At 34.1% G+C, this 8662-nt stretch overlaps 1 pseudogene; it reads left to right on the top strand.

Moving 5' to 3' along the window:
* LOC105171233 lies at positions 4832-6888 on the top strand (annotated as a pseudogene).

Raw genomic sequence — 8662 nt, 5'->3', positions numbered from 1 at the left:
ATATGGTATATGTTTTTTTTGGAGCCGTAAGATAACGCATTTTTGAGTCAAAAGTTAGAAACACCATCCACTTTTAATTCTGCTCATGAGAACTGCTTGGTTTAGGATTGTTAATTTAGTCCCATTTAATTAAAGTTGGTCTCATTAGAAATTGAAAACTACTTTATTATTTATGTAAAAACAAAATGGCAATTTTAATACATTTCATGAAATGGATACACATTCTTTGCAGTTTTTAAGGACGTCGAGCCTCAAACACCTTCATATTTTAAATTACATCAAGGTCTTGAAATAAACAAATCGACGGCATGTGATTTGTTTATGTGCTTAACGTAATTTTGATCAAGTTGGCCCAATTTTCAAGGGCTATTAGGTTGTTTACATGGTTTGATTATTTAAATAGATATTGCATTAGGTTGTAAATGTGTTTATATGAATAATTCCATATCACAAAAAAAATTGTATGAACAGATTTTCTGTTGGCTTGAATGTGGTTTTTTTTTCTTTTTTAATTAATATCAGTAAACTATTATTAATTGAAATAAATCGTTACAATCATTCTTGTTGAACATCAATATCTAACAAAAAAACATATTACAACAAGCATATTTGAGGAAAAAAATCAGATGAATTAAATCTAAATAATACCTCTTATTACAGTAAAAAAATAATATCTATTATACAGCAAAACAACATTCCAAATTCGAGCATTAGGATTGTCAAGGTTTGGTGACTATTATTAGATTATGTTCAATTTTGGCCATGTGTAATGCTTCAAACATTAGAAACTTTAAGATTGACTAAATTGATGTCATCAATTTGTTGTTTAAGAAAATACTTATTTTATAATTTATAAATTTTATATTATTAAAGTTTGGAAGAGCGCGCGTACACGTATATATATATATATATATATATATAAAGGTAAATTGCAATGTCAAAATTCCTTCCTAATCATAGCAGATAAATATTTTTGAAATCACAAAAAAAATTAAAATTCTTATTCCTTACTAAGTTCATCACATCACATCAATAAATTTATTTTCTTTTCTAAGTTTTCTAGCCACAAGCATAATTTCTTCTAGTTTACATTAAGAACCAAATTAGTCCACAATTAGGTAATTGGTTGATGAACCACATAGAGGTGAAGTGATTTTATCAACTGGCATAGGAAAAGAAGCTTTCTTTCATCTGCTGACATAGTTTTCCTTATTTGCATCTGTTGAACATTGGATTGGGTTTGTGGGTCCGTAATTTAATATGCATTTATATTTGATATAGAATTTAAAATTTTTTAATTTAATATCGCGATAAAGACTTTTTTACGATAAATTCTATTTGAGATAGAATTTTGTAGTGCTCCAAATATATATTGGGATTGAGACTCTTTTTTTGAAGTAAGAGAAATGAACTATTATTAATTGAAATAAATTGATTACAATCATTCCTGTTGGATATCGATCATTACAACAATCATAATGTGATCAATAATATCCTATTCAGTAGACACGACACACACCTACTATTCAGTAGACACAACATCCCACACATAAGTTGGAGTTCAAACCCATGCCTCTAAGATCATGGGGCTTCAACTTTGCCAACTAAGCTAGGCCTCATTGGCAGATTAAGACTCTTTTTAAGGATATGATCTAATACACCTAGAAATAGATTACATACTTGTGATCAAAAGACACTTAAACACAACAAGCGTGACACAACAAATGAACTGATCACAAACACACTCTTCAAATAGTCTCTCTATTTTTCTCTCTACATTCTTCCTTGAACCATCACCATAGACTTCTTGAATTTGATGTGTGTAAATGAGTGAGTTACTCTAGTAGTAATCCACCAAGGCGAGCAAAACACGCGTGTTCGTGGGCTGCACAAGATTTGGAGCAAGATCCAACGTGAAAGAATATGGAAGATGTTCGTGAGAGGATCTTCAAGACAACCATAAAATTGACGTGTTCGTGATCCAATCAAGGCATGGACTTGTAGATGAGTTACATTAAGATACGTGGCTCGCCATACTTCCGCTACTACAGATTTAATTGATCCACAATTATATATCAATATCATTATACATTTAATATTAACATAAATAAATCATTTATTATAATCCGCGAAATTTATTCATGAAATAATGTTTTAAATTATTTATTGTTGTTTTTCCAAAATATTCAAATGCCAAAATTGTTAACAGAAAATGATAGCAAAGTAAACAAATAGGCTCTCTAATGTGTGGAAAATTCTCAGCGGCTTCCGAACCACAGACCTCAATCGGGCTGATATCACAAAGAAATATTCCGTATCAAATCCACCTTCAAATACATGGAATGTTGTGGAGAAAGGACTGCGACCGTCACCTGCCAAATGCTTCATATTCTCATGTGTTGTATAAAATATCATATATATGCCAATTCTTTTATGTTATTTTATTTTATTTTGCAAAAACATTTTTTTTGTAAATATATCTCTTTCTTTGTAAAATTTCTTTTAAATATATGTTATATATAATTTATTGCACTTGAAAAAATATATCAAATTAATTTCTAACTATTCATTTTATTTTTTACTCGACACTTTTTTAGGCTGTGTAATCAAGTTTGAAGTAATGGGTTTTGAGTCGACCAGATATGTGAGTATCTGTCTCACTGTATGTGAATTTATCGTAATTTATTTTACTATTTTTAGTTATATTGATATATTGATTGAATTAATATAATGCTCAATTTATATTGAGATATTAATGTAATCATATAATTTGAAAAAAAAATCAACTAGAACTACAATTATTTTATTTTTTTACAGTTATTTTCACTTCAGTCAAGCTTGTTTTATTTAATTCTTTTATCAAAATAAATAAGATGATCTAACGATGGCAGCCACTGATATTATTTGCAACGTGCAAAGAGAATATAAAATCACTCCAAGAAAATACAAAAATAGTTAGGAAAATTAGGAGAGTATTTATTGATAATTACCAACAAATTTAACAAAAATTAAGAATTTTAAATTCTTAAGATTTTCAAAATTAATATTAGAAACAAATAAAATATTACTAAACCCCCCCCCACCCCCACCCCAAAGAAAATTACTAACAAAAATTTCGTTATCGAAATTTCTGTAAAATCAACAACAAACAAATTGAACTAATAAAACTCAGCTAACAAAGAATTTTACTATTTTTATGAATAAAAAAATTGTGTGGTTGTTAATAACTTTATTTCTAGAAGGGAAGAGATAGTCTTGTGCCATTGACAGTAATGCGTGACGCCAGTTCTATGGTTGGCAGCCAAGAATGCCTTCGGCTCAGTTTTTGCAAATGGCACACGGAATGAGGTTTACTTTTGTCTTCAAGTATTCTTCCAGATTGAAGTGATCATGACTCTCCACTAGCTACTAATATCTACTCTTAAAAATAAATAAAATAAAAAATCCCATATAATTTATGTTCGTTCATTTTGTATGTACGTATATATATATATATATGTATTTTATTGAAATGTTTGCGTGACTTTTTAAAAATATTTTTTAGTTTTTGGGTTCAAAAAAATATTTTTGAAGTGTTTGGAATGACAACTTCTACTTTAGGAACTGTTATAAAAAAATACTTTTAATTCAAAAACTAGAAGCAACCATAAGTGCTTCTAGTTGTTTTGACTTTTTTTATAGATACAGTAGTTCAATTTTCTTTTGAATTACTTTAGCCTCACTATAATAATCTTAATTTGATTTTATCTTTTTAAATTTGTTTTCAGAATTGCTAATCTAAAGTTGATGTTGGAATTTTAGATAATTTGAATAATTTATTATTAATAAAATGTTTAATTTCATATATTTAATATTTTAAAATTTTTGTATTTTATTTACTATAATATTGGATATTATTCCTATATCATAGAAAAATATAAATTAAGTTGCTATGATTAATTAAAAATATATTTTTTTGACAATCATGCAAAGTTTATTTGTTGTGCATGAATGAAAAATTATATATATTACGTAGTGAATATATGTTTGAATTACATTCAGTTGCTCCATTAGTATTCAATATTCTATAAATGGCAAATGCTTGTAAAATTAAATATGAGATATACTAATTCAAATAAAATTTATTATTTTGTAAGAAAAAATAATATTATTATCATCATCATCAAAAGACAAGTGTAAATGTTTAGCGAAAATAGTATTTTTTTTAAAATATGTGGACAAAATAATCTTTAACCAATTAAATTTATTTAAAAGTAATTTTCCACAAAAAGAGAAGGGCAAAAGCAACTGCCTCTTTTCCCTAGCTCTCTTACCTGAGATCTTCACTATCACTACTTCAAAGGACGGGCAACCGTCCGCATCCGCTACTTATCGTCCTGATCGATTATACCAATTCTTATTGAGGATCGGGTTCCACAAATACTATCCAATTTAATTTTTTATCTGCTTTTCACTTTTTTTATAAATATTATTTATTTTTAATTTTTCTACAACTTTGAACTTTCTCTGTTAAAATGATTTACCTAAAATTAAAATTTTCCCAAACACTCCTAGTATGTCAGAATCTTTTGATATCTACAATAGATTGAATTACAATTTTCACTCTATTATTATAAGGCGTCGACGTTTATTGTTCTAGGAAAATAAAATCTGGTACTTAAAAAGACACTAGTTAAAGAAAAATAAAAATTGGTAGATTGAAGTGAATTTCTGTGAAGATTCTACAATTTGCTGGAAATTGATTTTTGATTTGGGATTTTATATGTTGGTTATTTAAACTGAAAAGTGGAGCATTTCATCATTCATGTTTTGCTTAATTGGATTGCATATAGGTCTGATCAACATGTTTTGTCGGAAAATTTAAAGTTTCCCAATCAAAGATTGATTTTGGCCCAGCTTTCGGTGAAATTTGTCGTCAGCTCGCAGTTGAATTGTTTTTAATTACTGTTTTTAATATTATCCATTCATTTTTTACAAGATAAGAAATGTCATTTCCTTATTTGTAAAGGATCAAATTGCAATTAAACCATCTCAAATGCATAGCATTACACGCCTGCGTATGTGTATGTCTGATCTCAAGAATCAGTGAGACTCTTGTGTCATATCGTCTTTCCCTTCCAATTTCCTGAATTCAGCACCAGAAAACATGTCGGCGGACCAAAAATTAACCAGCCTAGTCTTTGTTCCTTTCCCTATAATGAGTCACCTGGCAACAGCAGTGAAGACGGCGAAGCTCCTGGCCGACAGAGACGAACGCCTCTCAATCACAGTCCTCGTGATGAAGCTACCAATTGATACGCTGATCAGTTCTTACACTAAGAACTCGCCTGACGCCCGAGTAAAAGTAGTCCAACTGCCCGAAGACGAGCCCACCTTTACAAAGCTGATGAAATCTTCCAAGAACTTCTTCTTTCGATACATCGAGAGCCAGAAAGGCACTGTCAGGGACGCTGTGGCTGAGATTATGAAGAGTTCGAGGTCGGTAGGCTTGCAGGCTTTGTAATCGACATGTTCTGCACACCCATGATTGATGTCGCTAACGAGCTTGGAGTCCCGACTTACATGTTCTTCAGTTCGGGTTCAGCAACGCTCGGGCTCATGTTCCATCTCCAGAGTCTCAGAGATGACAATAATGTGGACGTGATGGAGTACAAGAATTCAGATGCTGCGATTTCAATACCCACATACGTTAACCCCGTTCCTGTTGCGGTATGGCCTTCCCCAGTGTTTGAGGAGGACACTGGTTTCCTTGACTTCGCCAAAAGGTTTAGAGAAACCAAAGGGATTATTGTGAACACATTCCTCGAGTTCGAAACCCACCAGATTAGGTCATTCTCTGATGATAAGAAAATCCCACCAGTTTATCCTGTGGGTCGAATACTTCAAGCTGATGAGAACAAAATTGAGCAGGAAAAGCAACAGCACGCGGAAACATGAGGTGGCTCGACAAGCAACCTGATTCTTCTGTCGTGTTTCTTTGCTTTGGTACGCATGGATATTTGGAAGGGGATCAGGTGAAGGAGATTGCTGTGGCCCTGGAAAACAGTGGACATCGGTTTTTGTGGTCCCTGAGGAAGCCGCCTCCGAAAGAAAAGGTTGAGTTTCCAGGAGAGTATGAGAATTCCGAAGAAGTATTACCAGAAGGGTTCCTGGGACGAACTACTGGCATGGGTAAAGTGATCGGGTGGGCGCCTCAAATGGCAGTGTTATCTCACCCTACGGTGGGAGGATTTGTGTCGCATTGTGGGTGGAACTCCGTGTTGGAAAGTGTGTGGTGTGGGGTGCCGATGGCCGTGTGGCCGTTGTCTGCAGAGCAGCAGGCCAATGCGTTCTTGCTGGTGAAGGAGTTTGAAATGGCAGTTGAGATTAAAATGGATTATAAGAAAAACGCTAACGTGATTGTGGGCAGAGAGACGATAGAGAAAGCAATCAGGCAGCTAATGGACCCAGAGAATGAAATTCGGGTTAAGGTGAGAGCATTGAAAGAAAAGAGCAGAATGGCCCTAATAGAAGGAGGGTCTTCGTATAATTACTTGAAACGTTTCGTTGAGAATGTGGTGAATAACATTTCTTGAAATAGTACTTGTGTCAGCTTTAGGTGAGGTCTAGGGCTGAAGGAATTCATGGAGAAGAAGAGGCTACTGTTGCTTCTACTACTGCAGCCATTGCTCTGTTTTCACCCGCAATCACTTAGCGCTGAAATGGGTCTTGAATTCGTGCTCTTTGTATAGCAATTTTCTTCTCTTTGCACTACGTTTTTTCTTTCTGTTAGTTGGTTGTTGGGTTAGTTAGAGATATTTTCTCTTTCAGTTGTATTTAAATCAAAAGACTCTCATCATTCACACATAAGGAAATAGACGTATAGCAGCATGCTCTGCTTTTCTTCAACTATGAATCCAATTCGATTTTCTTCTTTCTGCACAATATTTGAACATGGTATCAGAGCCATCATATGATGGTATCTGAATACTGAAAATATATCTCTGAAATCACCAACTGACGAACAACAAAGATGAATGAAGTAACAGCTAGATCTGGTTTTGGTGTGAGCTCATCCTCGGGTGCGAGTATGGCTTACGAATCCGAAGATTTGAAGATATATACCTCGGATTTTCCAGGTATGATTTTGGTTTCAACACCATTGACGCGAAATAATTACCTGCTGTGGAGTAGATTTGTTAAAGTTGCGCTCACGGCGAAAATGAAATTGTCCTTTATCGATGGATTGTATCCAAAACCTGCTGAAAACACTGAAGAATGCAAACATTGGATTAGAACGGACAGTATGGTATTTTCATGGATTATGAATTCGATATCTAAAGGCATAGCAAAGGCCTTCTCATATGCTACGTCTGCTAGAAGTTTATGGTTGCAACTTGAGGTGCGATTGGGCAGACAAATGGCCCTAAGATCTATAACTTACAACGGGAAATTGCTTTGATTTCTCAAGGCAATATGGATGTAGTTTCGTATTTTACAAAAATCACAATGTTGTGGGATGAACTTGAGTGTGTCGATTCTACGCCGGAATGTACATGTGCTTCGCAATAGACTGTGAGCAATAAGATCGCTTCTACTCAGTTAATGCAATTCCTAATGGGATTAAACGATTCCTTTAGCGCAATACGCAGTCAAATTCTTGTTATGGATCCACTTCCTTCAGTGGATAAGGCGTATCCACTAGTTCTGAGAGTTGAAAGCCCGCGATAGAGCAGTATCAATATTGAAGAACTTAACAACAATGCGGCGATGATGATACGTGGTGCTGAATACATAAGAGAAACAGGAACTAAGAACTTTCAGCAGAGAAAACAACACATGGATAAAAGGAACCAGTACTGTATGCATTGTGCAAAAACAAGACATGCTAAGGAAACATGCTTCAAACTACATGGATATCCTGAATGGTTTAAGAAGCTAGTTGAGAAGAAGAAGAGATATGACACTGATACTCGAGCCTTGCATGCAATCACATCTGAGACTGTTGCAGGTTCGCAACAAGAGGTATTAACACAGAACTTATCTGCGATGATGAGCGAATTGCTGCAAATGATGAAGGGAAAGACACAATCAGATCCAACTCAAGTATACTTCGCCAGGTTGGGTGAATTTGCAGCAGGTACCTCTTTCAATTTTCTGTCCAATACCTTGGGTCCGAACTTGTGGATTATTGACAGTGGGGCTACGGCTCATATGTGCGCAAATTTGTAGTTTATGAGTAACCTTAAACCTTATATAGCTGATTCGTCGGTAATTCTTCCTGATGGAACAAAGCATAATGTTACACACTGTGGATCTGTTGCTCTTTCACACGATCTTTCTCTGAATGCAGTCCTCCACGTGCCGAGCTTCAAACACAACTTGCTCTCAGTGAGCAAACTGGTTTCTTCGTCTAACATTACCTTCATATTTTCACGTAATAATTGCGTGGTGCAAGACCAGAGGACTAGACGAACCTTGGCTGTGGGAAGATTGGTTGGAAGCTTATATGTGCTTGATAATCACTCATTCGATACAGATGAAATAAAGAAGTTCTCCATGAAAAGCAAAACAGAGATTTGCCTTAATGCTAATAACAATCATGCTGTGTTATGGCACCGACGACTTGGACATACTCCTCTACTTGTATTAAGGCATACGAATGTTATTAGTGGTCGCAATT

This window comes from Sesamum indicum, linkage group LG9 (assembly GCF_000512975.1).
Source record: "Sesamum indicum cultivar Zhongzhi No. 13 linkage group LG9, S_indicum_v1.0, whole genome shotgun sequence".
Lineage (NCBI taxonomy): Eukaryota > Viridiplantae > Streptophyta > Magnoliopsida > Lamiales > Pedaliaceae > Sesamum > Sesamum indicum.
Note: the sequence above shows the minus strand (reverse complement) of the source record. Positions and strands in the feature narration are given on the sequence as shown.